Genomic DNA, 13,878 nt, shown 5'->3' on the forward strand with positions numbered 1-13,878 from the left:
ATTAAAATGTATAAAAAGACTATTAAATGTCATAAAAAAATAGGAGTTGTGATCATGAAACCTATGTTTTAAACTTTTTCCCAACAATATGGTGAATTAGAGACCTAAGGGACCCTCCTGATGAAAAAAATTAAAATGTTGCATAAAGAAAGTTTTTTTTTTTTTAAATTCTTTTTTACTATGCTGCTAGAGCTGCCATGAAAGTTAGGAGAGTGCCAAGCCCCAAAATGAAGTAGAGAGGAAAGTAAATACCCAAATTGTTCTTAACCCTCAGGGAGCCTGCCAATGCCTGGACACCATAACATCCTCCTTCCCTGTCTGCATAGGACATAGGATACAGAGAATTCCCAGGGCCTTTCCCACTGATAGGAGACCTCAAAGGATAATAACCACAGCACAAGGGCTGATACGAGACAAACACTGGCACCCAGAAGGGAGGACAGTTAAAACTTGCTTGTATCACCTTTGGCCCTGGGAAAAGGGGGAAATAAAATTTCCTTTAAGAATTCATAATTTGGGGACGCCTGGGTGGCTCAGTTGGTTAAGCAGCTGCCTTCGGCTCAGGTCATGATCCCAGCGTCCTGGGATCGAGTCCCACATCGGGCTCCTTGCTCAGCAGGGAGCCTGCTTCTCCCTCTGCCTCTGCCTGCCATTCTGTCTGCCTGTGCTTGCTCTCTCCCCCTCTCTCTCTCTGATAAATAAATAAAATAAAAAAAAAAAAAGAATTCATAATTTGGGGCGCCTGGGTGGCTCAGTGGGTTAAGCTGCTGCCTTCGGCTCAGGTCATGATCTCAGGGTCCTGGGATCGAGTCCCGCATCGGGCTCTCTGCTCTGCAGGGAGCCTGCTTCCTCCTCTCCCTCTCTCTGCCTGCTTGTGATCTCTGTCTGTCAAATAAATAAATAAAATCTTAAAAAAAAAAAAGAATTCATAATTTGGGGGGTGCCTGGGTGGCTCAGTGGGTTAAAGCCTTTGGCTCAGGTCATGATCTCAGGGTCTTGGGATCAAGCCCCACATCAAGCTCTCTGTTCAGCGGGGAGCCTGCTTCCCCCTCTCTCTCTCTGCCTGCCTCTCTGCTTACTTGTGATCGCTGTCAAATAAATAATTTAAAAAATCTTTTAAAAAAAAAAGAATTCATAATTTGCAGGGCGCCTAGGTGGGTCAGTCAGTGAAGCTCTGCCTTTAGCTGGGTCATGATCCCAGGGTCCTGGTATCGAGCCCCACATTGGTCTCCCTGCTCAGTGGGGAGCCTGCTTTTCCTTCTGCTCCTCCCCCAGCTTGCTCCTCTCTGTCAAATAAATGAATAAAATCATTTAAAAAAATTTTTTTAAAAGATTTGTTCATTTATTTGATAGAATGAGTGTGCATGAGCAGGGGGTAGAACAGAAGGGGAGAGAGAGGAAGAGAACCTTAAGCAGATTCCCCTGTTAATTTTTTAAAAAATTAAGAGAGGGAAAAAGTACAAAACTACAAATATACATTCCAAGATGAGAAACATAAATAAAAATAAATTAATCTCAATGAATGAGTTTAGAGATAAGGATGCCAGGCCAAATAAAAGAACAAAATCCAGGTGCCTGGGTGGCTCAGTGAGTTAAGCCTCTACCTTTGGCTCAAGTCATGATCTCAAGGTCCTGGGATCGAGTCCCGCATCGGGTTCTCTGCTCGGCGGGGAGCCTGCTTCCTCCTCTCTCTTTCTGCCTGCCTCTCTACCTACTTGTGCCCTCTCCCTGTCAAATAAATAAATAAAATCTTTTAAAAAAATCCAATGATGTTCTGTTTACTAAAGGCAGATCTAAACATCAGAACACAGACCGACAATGTTGGGGAAGAGAAATACTAGGCTAAAGAAATAAATAAAAGCGATAGGCAAAAAGCGTCACTAGAGATAAAGAGGGTCATTATATAATGACGAAGTTCAGTTCAGCAGAGGGGGAGAAAGAGAACATATCTAAACTGGTATGCATCTAATACCATAGCCTCAAAATGCCACGGAGAGAACTGGACAAAGCCACCGTCCCCTCATGGGCTTTATTAACACACCAATCTTAGTAACTGATAGGCCAATAAACAAACAAAAATTCTGTAAGAACATGGGAGATTTGAACCGTATCCTTAATAAGCTCTCCATGGTCCAGTGATCTGCTTGTCTATCCCCTACTGTCAGTACTTCATGGTCGCAATTACTGCAGAATTAAACCAATTACAAGGCAGCTTGTACACCTCCCAGGGCATAGAGCAGGTACCCAGGAGATGTCAAAGACAGCCGCACCAGAAACTGAGTATGTGACTTTACTAAGTGTAGCCGCTTCACTCTGTGAGCCCGTTACCTCTTCTAAAAAGCGGCTATATAATAAATTATCTTTTCAAGTTGCTTTGTAAATGAGAATAATATATGTGAAGATACTTCACAAACTGCAGGAGAAAATATAAATGAAGGAATTACTGCTCTTACCGGTTCACTGGTATTGCAAAGCACCATGCATCAGGGTAAGTAACCATCGGAGTGGGCAGCAGGGAGACAGCAGCGCTGAGGTCGTCCGGGGAGAGCAGAGTAATGCCAGGCAGCGGCGTGGACCCTGGGGCTGTTGGAGCTCAGACGGCAGAGTCCGTAGGTGAACGTGAATGGGGAAGGGCGTAGGTGAACGTGAATGGGGAAGGCTTCTTGAAGGGTGAAGCCTGCCCTCTGGTGGATACGCCTGGAATACTTTGCTCCAGTGCAAGGGGCCCTGTGCGCGTTTCAGAGAAACCTCTCAGCAGTCTGAGCCTGTACATCCCCTGGACTGAACCGCTGTGCTTCCTCTAGACATTGGAGGGTAGAGTGGATAATTTGGAAACAAAACGCTCACTGTGGCCTTTGGCTCAGTGCCAAGCTTGCCTAATCTCAGAGGCTCATTGGGAGGCAGTCTCTAAGAAGTAAGCAACTGACCACATATGCCGTAGAGCGGGCTTGGTCTAGGCTCCTAACTATCAGTCTCTTCCTGATCGCTAAGGCTGGCAGGCTTGGCCTCCTTACCTACGGCTGGAACCACAGGAGGCCGAGGGGAGCAGACCACAAAGGTCTAGGCCCTTTATGGGAAAAAGATTTAATCCCACTCTATAGGGAAGGCATTTAAAAATTATCAAGGCTCTAGAACTAGCGGGTGCTTAACATTCGTTTGCAGAGCAAATGTTGAAGGGAAGACGTGGGAAAAGGTGTCTAAGACTCAGTAAGTAGAAAGCTGCGTTGGAGAAGCAGCTCAGAAGCCCCCTTCAGGTTGTGGGGAAGATAGACCCATAACCAGTAAGCAAATTAAAGCAGTCATCAAAAATCTCCCAACAAACAAGAGCCCAGAGCCACATGGTTTCCCAGAGGAATTCTACCAAACATTTGAAGAAGAATTAATACATTTAAAGAAGAATTAATACCTATTCTTTTGAAACTGTTCCAAAAAAATAGAAATGGAAGGAAAACTTCCAAACTCATTTTATGAGGCCAGCATTACCTTGATCCCAAACCAGACAAAGACCCCATCAAAAAGGAGAATTTCAGACCAGTGTCCCTGATGAACACGGATGCAAAAATTCTCACCAAAATACTAGTCAGTAGAATCCAACAGGACATTAAAAGGATAATTCACCATGATCAAGTGGGATTTATTCCTGGGATGCTAGGTTGGTTCAACACTAGCAAATCAATCAATTGATACAATACATTAATAAAAGGAAGAACAAGAACCATATGATACTCTCAATAGATGCTGAAAAAGCATTTGAAAAGTACAGCATCCTTTCTTGATCAAAAGTGTAGTGATAACATCCTTTCTTCATCTTCACAGTGTAGTGATAGAGGATATATCCCTCAACATCATCAAAGCCATCTATGAAAAACCCACAGCGAATCTCATTCTCAGTGGGGAAAAACAGAGAGCTTTTCCTTAAGGTCAGGAACATGGCAGGGATGTCCACTATCACCACTGCTATTCTACATAGTGCTAGAAGTCCTAACCTCAGCAGTTAGACAACAAAAAGAAATAAAGGACATCTGAATCAGCAAAGAAGAAGTCAAACTCTCACTCTATGCAGATGATATGATACTTTATGTGGAAAACCCAAGAGACTCCACCCCAAAGCTGCTAGAACCCATACAGGAATTTAGTAAAGTGTCAGGATATAAAATCAATGCACAGAAATCAGTTCCATTTCTACACATCAACAAGAAGACAGAAGAAAGAGAAATTGAGGAGTCGATCCCATTTATAATTGCACCCCAAACCATAAGATACCTAGGAATAAATCTAATCAAAGAGGCAAAGAATCTGTACTCAGAAAACTATAGAACACTCATGAAAAAAACTGAGGAAGACAGAAAGAAATGGAAAACATTCCACACTCATGGATTGGAAAAACAAATTTTTTTAAAGATTTTATTTATTTATTTATTCATTCATCAGAGAGAGAGAGAGAGAGAGCACAAGCAGGCAGAGTGGCAGGCAGAGGCAGAGAGAGAAGCAGGCTCCCCACCAAGCAAGGAGCCCAATGCAAGGCTTGATCCCAGGACCCCAGGATCATTACCTGAGCCAAAGGCAGCAGCTTAACGGACTGAGCCACCCAGCCACCCTAGGAAGAACAAATATTGTGAAAATGTCTATGTTACCTAGAGCAATTTACATATTTAATGCAATCCCTATCAAAATACCATCAATTTTGGGGTGCCTGGGTGGCTCAGTGGGCTAGGCCTCTGCCTTCAGCTCAGGTCATGATCTCAGGGCCCTGGGATTAAGACTGGCATCAGGCTCTCTGCTCAGCAGGGAGCCTGTTCCCCCCCTCCCCCTCTGCCTGCCTCTCTGCCTACTTGTGATCTCTCTGTCTGTCAAATAAATAGATAATTTTTTTTAAATACCATCAACATTTTTCAAAGAAATAGAACAAATAATCCTAAAATCTATATGGAACCAGAGAAGACCCCGAATAGCCAGAGGAATGTTGAAAAAGAAAACCAAAGTTGGTGGCATCACAATTCCAGACTTCAAGCTCTATTACAGTGCTGTAATCATCAAGACAGTATGGTACTGGCACAAAAACAGACACATAGATCAATGGAACAGAATAGAGAGCCCAGAAATGGACCCTCAACTCTCTGGTCAACTAATCTTCAACAAAGCAGGAAAGAATGTGCAATGGGGAAAAAAAAAAAAAAAAAAAAAAACAGTCTCTTCAATAAACGGTTGCTGGGAAAATTAGACATCCACATGCAGAAGAATGAAAATGGACCTTTTCCTTATACCAGACATAAAAATAGACTCAAAATGGATGAAAGACCTAAATGTGAGATAGGAATCCATCATCTTTGAGGAGAAAGGCAGCAACCTTTTCCACCTCAGCTGCAGCAACTTCTTCCTAGAAACACCGCCCAAGGCAAGGGAAGCAAGGGCAAAAATGAACTCTCAGGACTTCACCAAGATAAAAAAAACTTTTGTACAACAAAGGAAACAGTCAGCAAAACCAAAAGACAACCGACAGAATCGGAGAAGAGATTTGCAAATGACATATCAGATAAAGAGCTAAAATCCAAAATCCATAAAGAACTTACCAAACTCAATGCCCAAAAAACAAATAATCCAATCAAGATCTGGGCAGAAGACAAGAACAGACATTTCTGCAAAGAAGACATCCAGGTGGCCAACAGACACATGAAAAGGGGCTCAACATCACTCGGCATCAGGGAAATACAAATCAAAACCACAATGAGATACCACCTCACACCAGTCAGAATGGTTAAGATTAACAAATCAGGAAATGACAGATGTTGGTAAGGATGTGGAGAAAGGGGAACCCTCCTACACTGTTGGTGGGAATGCAAGCTGGTGCAGCCATTCTGGAAAACAGCATGGAGGTTCCTCGGAAAGTTGAAAATAGAGCTACCCTACAACCTAGCAGTTGCACTACTGGGTATTTACCCTAAACATACAAATGTAGTGATCCGAAGGGGCACTTGCACTCCAATGTTTATAGCAGCAATGTCCACAATAGCCAAACTATGGAAAGAACCTAGATGTCCATCAACAGATGAAAGGATAAAGAAGATGTAGTATATATATACAATGGAATACTATGCAGCCATCAAAAGAAATGAAATCTTGCCATTTGCAATGATGTGGATGGAACTAGAAGATATTATGCTTAGCGAAATAAGTCAATCAAAGAAAGACAACTATCATATGATCTCCCTGATATGAGGAAGTTGAGAGGCAATGTGGGAGGTTTGGGGGGTAGGAAGAGAATAAATGAAACAAGATAGAATCGGGAGGGAGAAGAACCATAAGAGACTCTTAATCTCACAAAACAAACTGAAGTTTGCCAGGGGAAGGGGGTTAGGAAGAGGGTAGTGGGGTTATGGACATTGGGGAAGGTATGTGCTGTGGTGAGTGCTGTGAAGTGTATAAACCTGGCGATTCACAGACCTGTACCCCTGGGGCTAATAATACATTATATGTTAATAAAAAAAATTTTTTAATAAAGATTTCCTAATTAATTAATTAATTGATTAAATGTCCTGATATTTCTGACAAACTTCCCAAAATTCAACTTATAAATTCTATGGTTTTGGAAGGCTTTCAGGACCTGGAGCTTGCATCACTCCAGTCCCAAGACCCTCAAGAGAACTTCTCAAGCCCCCCCTCCCAGTCTCTCCATGGTTTCTTCAAAATCCATTCATGAAACAATGTATTGAGAAACCCACTAAGTCTTTGGCCCCATGTCAGGTGCTGGGAACACATCCGTGAACAAAGTAAAGGTCTCCACCCTCAGCGAACTTACACTCTAGTTGGGGAGACATGTATGAGCATGAACAAACATGTCATTTAGTATGATAGAATTGTGAAGTTATAAAACAAACCGACAAGAAGATGCAAAGGAGAAGTAGAGCACGGCAGCCGTGTTGGGAACACTACAAAAGATGCTGGCTGACTTATTAAACGAAGCAGTCAGGGGAGATCTCATTGGGGCAAGAGTTTAACAAAGTCTTAAAGGAGGAGAAGGAGTTAGCGAAGCTGAGAGCTAAAGGTAAGGCATTCCAGGCAGAGGGTCAAAGCCCAAAGGTAGACATGGTCGTGTGTTCAAGGAGCAGGCCAGGAGGCCAGAATATCTGTGGCAGGGTGGGTGAGAGGGAGGACAGCCAAAGATTCAGGTCAGGAAAAGCTTTGTAAGCCTTTGGGTGCGTTGGGTCTCACTCCAGTGAAAGGAGGAGGAGCCTCTTTCAGGAATTTGGGTTGGAAGTGACTTGGTGATTACCTTCCACTTTGGAAAGGATGGATCTCTGCTGGGTGGCCTGAGGTTAGGAGGGAACCCTGGAGGCTATTGCAGGAATGCCAGCAAGAGAGGACAGCATTTGGCCCAAGGTGGTAGGAGTGGGGTGGGACAGAGATGACTTAAATCAGGAGATATCCACAATGATGTGGATGGAACTAGAAGATATTATGCTTAGCGAAATAAGTCAATCAGAGAAAGACAACTATCATATGATAGTTGGCTTTGACACAAACTCACTCTTGGTCTGGAGCAAGTCGCACTCTCTTGTATTTCAGGTTCTGATATGTTAAAAGGAAGAAAGTAAATTTGACCATGGCGCCCCAATGCTATTCCTTGGTGGATTCCAAATGGCTACATAAAACTACCTGCGGAGCTTACTAACAAGACAGATGCCAGACCTCTGCTTTCTGAGAACCTAATTTAGTAGGTCTAGTGGGGAGTCTGAAGATAGGCCAACAGATGGCTTATGGATTAGATGAGGAATGTGAAGGAAAGACATGTGTCCAAGATGACTCCAGGCTTTTGGCCTGAGCGGTTGGAAGGATGCCGAGATGGATCTGGGGGCATAAGAGATCAGTAGTTTCATTTCAGACATGTTAAACAGTGGGTTTCCAGAGATAGCATCAATTCCGAAGTAAATATCTAGTCATGCCTAAAAGGTCTGAGTTTTCCCATCCCCCGTCCTTAGAGGAAGACAGACACTGACAAACTATCCACTTGTGGGACCTGACCTCCTATTCCGTGGAGACATCAGCTCTGTGAACTGGCTTGGATGTGGAAATTAGATGCAAGGCTGAGACTCTCCATTGGGACAACAATTCACTTTAGGCTTCTGGCCACAAGACATGGAGGGTTTTCTGTGATACAACTCAAGGATATCTAATAAGCTGCTCATCTATTTCATTCCTAGGACACTCTGATCAAAGATCCCTGCAAGTAAGCGAAGATCACCTCATCCTGCAGGGAAAGTGTCCACCTTGACTCTGGCAGCCCTGGCCAAGTTCAGCTTGGCCTTTACTCCTTCAGGACACCATCACCCCTAATGAAATCAGGGAGCACATCTCAGTGGTGCCTCTCCCAATATACCCAAATCGCAGAAGACAGAGACCATAAAACTTTCAAGAATGCTGGTGTTATTCTCACTTAGGCTTATCTCAACACCTGGGCAAAGAACTACCCTCTGAGCCCTCATTGGGGGAATATATGCAATCTCATGTGATAAATCTCCAACATTCCTTATCTTTTTAGACGTGAGACATATTAACCAGAAAAATGCTGACATCTCAGCCTTAGTGACTACAGGCCATGTTGAGTATCTCAACTGAACAAGCAATATTAGAGCTACCTTCAGCTGCAAGAGATAACACATTAAATCTAGAATCTCTAGTAAGGGCATTCATATCAATAAAATCAGTCTGACCTAATGTAATATTCTTTCCTTCTTGATTCCCCACTAGACCTACTAAATTAGGTTCTCAGAAAGCAGAGGTCTGGCATCTGTCTTGTTAGCAAGCTCCGCAGGTAGTTTTATGTAGCCATTTGGAATCCACCAAGGAATAGCACTGGGGCGCCATGGTCAAATTTACTTTCTTCCTTTTAACATATCAGAACCTGAAATACAAGAGAGTGTGACTTGCTCCAGACCAAGAGTGAGTTTGTGTCAAAGCCAAGACCAGGACTTTGGTGTCCTGACCCCTTATGAGAACTTCAACTGCTCTTTCAAGTCAGCTTTGAAAAAAAAACAAACAAACAAACAAAAAACAACAACAACAACAACAAAAAACCTGGAGGCATTTGTTGAGCATTCCAGAGAAATTAGCGTAGAGATGGGTTGTGATAGTAAGCAAAGGAAGGCTGTTCACGGCCCATGCTACAGGCACTGTGATGAAGGTAACACAGTTCTGGAGAGAAAGTTATCTCCTTCTGGTTTATTTTGACTGTAAGTAACTGAAAAACCAACCCAGCATGGTTAAGCCAAAAGGAAAGGTATTGGCTTCCCTACTAGTTTGCTTCAGATATGACCAGATATAGAAGGCCCCCTCCTCAAGGTCAGTTTTCTCTGGCTCTGACTCTCAGGGCTGCTCCTTCTCTGCTGACTCAGTCTTTGGGCAGGCTGGACCCTCTGGGCTTCTTGCATTATAGGGAAGAGAGAGATCTGTTGCCACAGTTTCAGCAAAAGTCCCCTTGGCTGTAATTGAGTTACATATCCATCTTTAAATGAAATATTGGGGCCAAAGAAACATGATAGGCTTTTTGACCCAAGCCTAGGTCAAGCACCCTGCTCCAAGTCAAGTTACGCCACTCTGAGAGCACAGGTGGCCAAAGTCAGGGTAGGATGAGAGCAATTGTTGAATGGCAAAACTCACAGATGTTTACAGTGCTAGGAACCATGGAGAAGCTGACAATGACTGGGAAGGAGTGGATGATTAGAATTCAGGGGTAACACTAAGATGTTAGTTACAATACGAGGTTGATATTAGGGGTGATGGTTATAATACTCACCTTTTGGGGTATCAGCCTAGCTCTCAACCTTCACCTTCTCTGTGAATTACCCTCCTCACGTACAGAAAGGTATGTCCCCACCATTGGGTATGTTCAGTGTGACACAGCAGCTTCCTGGCCATAGCTCAGTGCCACCCTTAGAACTAGCTAGAGGTAGGGATGCCTGGGTGGCTCAGTGGGTTAAGCGTCTGCCTTCAGCTCATGTCATGATCCCGGGGTCCTGGGATGGAGCCCTGCATCAGGCTCTCTGCTCAGCAGGGTGCCTGCTTCCTCCCCTCTCTCTCTGTCTGCCTCTCTGCCTACTTGTTATCTCTGTCAAATAAACAAATAAAATTAAAAAAAAAAAAAACTAGCTAGAGGGATCCATGCCCTTCAAAGGGGACATGATATCAAAATCTTCCCAAAAGTCATTTATTATTATTCTTTTTAAAATATTTCATTTATTTATTTGATAGAGAAAGAGAGACGGTGAGAGAGGGAATACTCCCCTACAAGACAGGGGGAGTGGGAGACCCTGGGATCATGACCTGAGCTGAAGGCAGAGGCTTAACCACTGAGCCACACAGGTGCCCCTAAAGTCATTTATTAAGACCATACAAGCATCTCGGTGCTACACAGCATAAGCTGTAATCCTCACCATCTGCTTTCATACCTGACACCATTCAGCCCTGGGGAAACAAACACTTCTCCACACCTCTTGCTCTATGTCCTTGAATCAGAAGTCGACCTCATCCATATACCATGACACTTTGCACTTCTGCTGACATCACAGCCAACCACGGTTCAGGACATGGAGAAGACTGAGTGTTGATGGACCTTAGGTGAGACAAATTAGTTCTCTGGTCAAATCCTTCCTCTCAGAGATTGGAAGTGCTGTAGTGAGAATGGACTGTTTCCAGCAAGTACTGAACATCCATTTTCTTGCTCCACTTCAAACCTTCCGATGTGTAGATGGATTTTGCAATAGTTAACATATTATGGCTAAAGACTATCTTGCAGGGATGCCTGGGTGGCTCAGTTGGTTAAGCAGCTGCCTTCGGCTCAGGTCATGATCCCAGTGTCCTGGGATCAAGTCCCACATCGGGCTCCTTGCTCAGCAGGGAGCCTGCTTCTCCCTCTGCCTCTGCCTGCCATTCTGTCTGCCTGTGCTCGCTCTCTCCGCCCCTCTCTCTCTGATAAAAAAAAAAAAAAAAAAAAAGACTATCTTGCAATATTAAACAATGCATTTTACTCTTCCATTTATTTTTTGTCCTTTTAAGTAAGCTCTACACTTGGGGCTTGAACTCCCAACACTGAGATCAAGAGTCACATGCTCTAATGACTGAGCCAGCCAGTAGCTCTGCAACTTTTCATTATAGCAACATACTTGGTAATTTTGCTCAAATCAAAGCAAGAAAAATAGATTTTATGGAATAAAGATGGAACAATTTGTGAATTAGTCACATCTTTATTTTCTTACTCATCCAGTATTGCTATCCCTTGACCAAAATACCCATATATGTTCAATAATAATTAAGTTCTGTCATGTTTGATATTTTCATGACTTTCTCTGTGTTAAAAAAGAAAATTGGGGCATCTTGGTGGCTCAGTGGGTTTAAGCCTCTGCCTTTGGCTCGGGTCATGATCCCAGGGTTCTGGGATCGAGCCCTGCGTGGGGCTCTCTGCTCAGCAGGGAGCCTGCTCCCCCCCCCCCCGCCTGCCTCTCCGCCTAATTGTGATCTCTGTCTGTCAAATAAATAAATAAAATCTTTAAAAAAAAAAAGAAATAAAAAATCAAGCCGCATTTTTCAACATGTCATTATGAACTCATAGTTGTCAATACTTGCCGGAGGGTAGATTTCTTGCCGCTGCATTCCACAAGAACCCCCGTTTCTTGCCCACATGTTCTTTCCTGCACTAGGTGGAGACAGGATGGGTTTTGTTCCTGGTACTGGATGTGGAGGCACCTTGCTTAGGACAGCTTTGGGAGGTGGGGATGATGGAGGTGCTGAAGAAGACGTGGACGCGGAGGTGGAGGCAGTGAGCACCGCAGCTGGGGCTGCCCTCATTCCGGGCTTCGCTTGCAGGACCGGATGCTGCAGGTACTGCCTTCTGCTGGGCAGGGAGCTGGGAGCTCGTTCTGCAGGCCCTGCTCTCCGGCTGCCAGCTGTGGACCCGGCTGAGATACTTCTCTGACCCGGGCTGCTCCCTCACTGCGTTCACATGGCATTTGGTGAGAAGCAGGGACAGGGGGTGGGGGGTGGGGGGTTTACTGCACAAAGCGCCCTGCACAGGGCACACAGTACATAGACTTGGCTTCCTCATTCTAACACCATGCCCCACGTACTGAGAGAGCAGAAATCCAATCTCTTATTCACTTCGTTGGTTGGCAACGCGGAGGTGCTCCACAAACAACCTTAACGACACCTTCCTCTCCACGCCCCCCCACCGCCATCCCCCCACTTCCCGCAGTGGGTGCGGGGGGGGCGCCAGCTCTGCCCAGAGGCCGCACCTCTCACCGGGAGAAGCTGGAGCCAGGCTATTGTTGTGGCTGAGATTCTTTCCTAAACGGAAGGCCCCGAATTGCACAGTAGCTGCTCTAATCTCTGTGGGGGTGCATAGGGCCAGCGGAGGGGTCCCTCCCTTGGTGCCCACAACAGCAGTGAGCCCCTCCTGCTCTCTAAGCCAGACCCCACCCAGAGCCCTATCTCTCCTCGGAGCTGCCTCTTCTCAGGACCCCCACCACCTCACACATCTCCTCACAGAACCTCTCCCTTCTCCTCACCCCATATTCCCTCTCAGCAACCCCCAGCCCCTCTCCCTTGCTAATCCTCTCCTCCTTCTCTCTCCCTCTGTCTCTGTTCCTCTCCTGCACTCCCTTCTCCCCGCTCCCTGTCCCTGCACTCCCTCACTGACCCCCTGGCCCTCCTGCTGTCTTTAGGTCTCCAGCTCTCACGGGCCCTCCCCCAACACCCCCCCCCCCACCTCCCAACCAGGCCGGAAATCCCTTCCTCCCTGCCCCCAGCTTCTCTGGAAGAACAAATGTCCTCCGCTGTCCCCTGCGTTGTTGGCCTCTGTCACAGAAGCACTGCCCTGGCTGGAGCTGTGATCAGTCTGTCATGCCTCTGTCCACCGCCACCGCCACCCACCCCCAGCCCCTAAGCAGGCCAAGCTCCCTGAGAGCAGAAACCATGTCTGACCTATCTGCTGACCTCACAGCTCACTGCAGTGTCCAGGATGATTTGTTGACAGCAGCTGAGACTGCGGAGTTAGAGAAAGGATTTGGGCCAGAGGTGTCGGGAAGGTGTCGGGGCTGGGCAGGAGCTAAAAGGCAGTTTCGTCTAACATTTATGAGCTCTTTACAGCACCAGAGGCTTTCCCAGTCACCGCAGCCACTACTTCCTCCTGCCGCTCAAGAGCTAAGTCTTGTCATTCCCATTTTACGCTGAAGGAAACTCAAAGAGGTTAAGCTTGTGCTCCAGGCCACGGTGCCAGTGAGCGGCCACACCAGGGTTAGCATGAAAGATAGGGCTGAGGTGCCTGTGGCTGGGGTGAGGGGGGCCGTAGCTAGCTGCTAAGGGCGGGGGTGGGGGCAGAACAGCCAACCCCCCCCCCCCTTAGTCTGGGGTCTGGGGCTGGATCTGAAGGCCTTCCTGAGCCATCTCATTATTCCCGACACTGACCAGAGCTGCCCCCCAGCCTACACCCCCTTCCCCCCAACTCTCTCCTCCGGAAGGAGCCGGTTCTGACTCAGACCCATTCCAATCGATCATCAAGGTGATCCGGGAATGAGCTCAATGAGCTCGGAAATAGGAAGGAAACCTCTCTCAGATTTGGCCTCCCACGGGCTCAAAGTCCTGGCTCTTGCACCGGAAGGAGCCACTTTAAGGATCTCCCTAGGGATCCATGACCAGAAAGACAGAGGATCCGGTTCATAGCAAGTGTGACCAAGAGCCCAGCAGGCGGGCTGCTGGATCTCCACCTCATGATCTCCCCCAACCCCCACAACCGATCCCCTCTAACTCCTTGTGGGGGGGTACGGGGGCCTCTTTTACCCAGAAAGCCGATCTAGTTTGACCTCTCCTTCATGAGCCTCTCTGCCAGTATGT

Source organism: Mustela lutreola, chromosome 10 (assembly GCF_030435805.1).
Source record: "Mustela lutreola isolate mMusLut2 chromosome 10, mMusLut2.pri, whole genome shotgun sequence".
NCBI lineage: Eukaryota > Metazoa > Chordata > Mammalia > Carnivora > Mustelidae > Mustela > Mustela lutreola.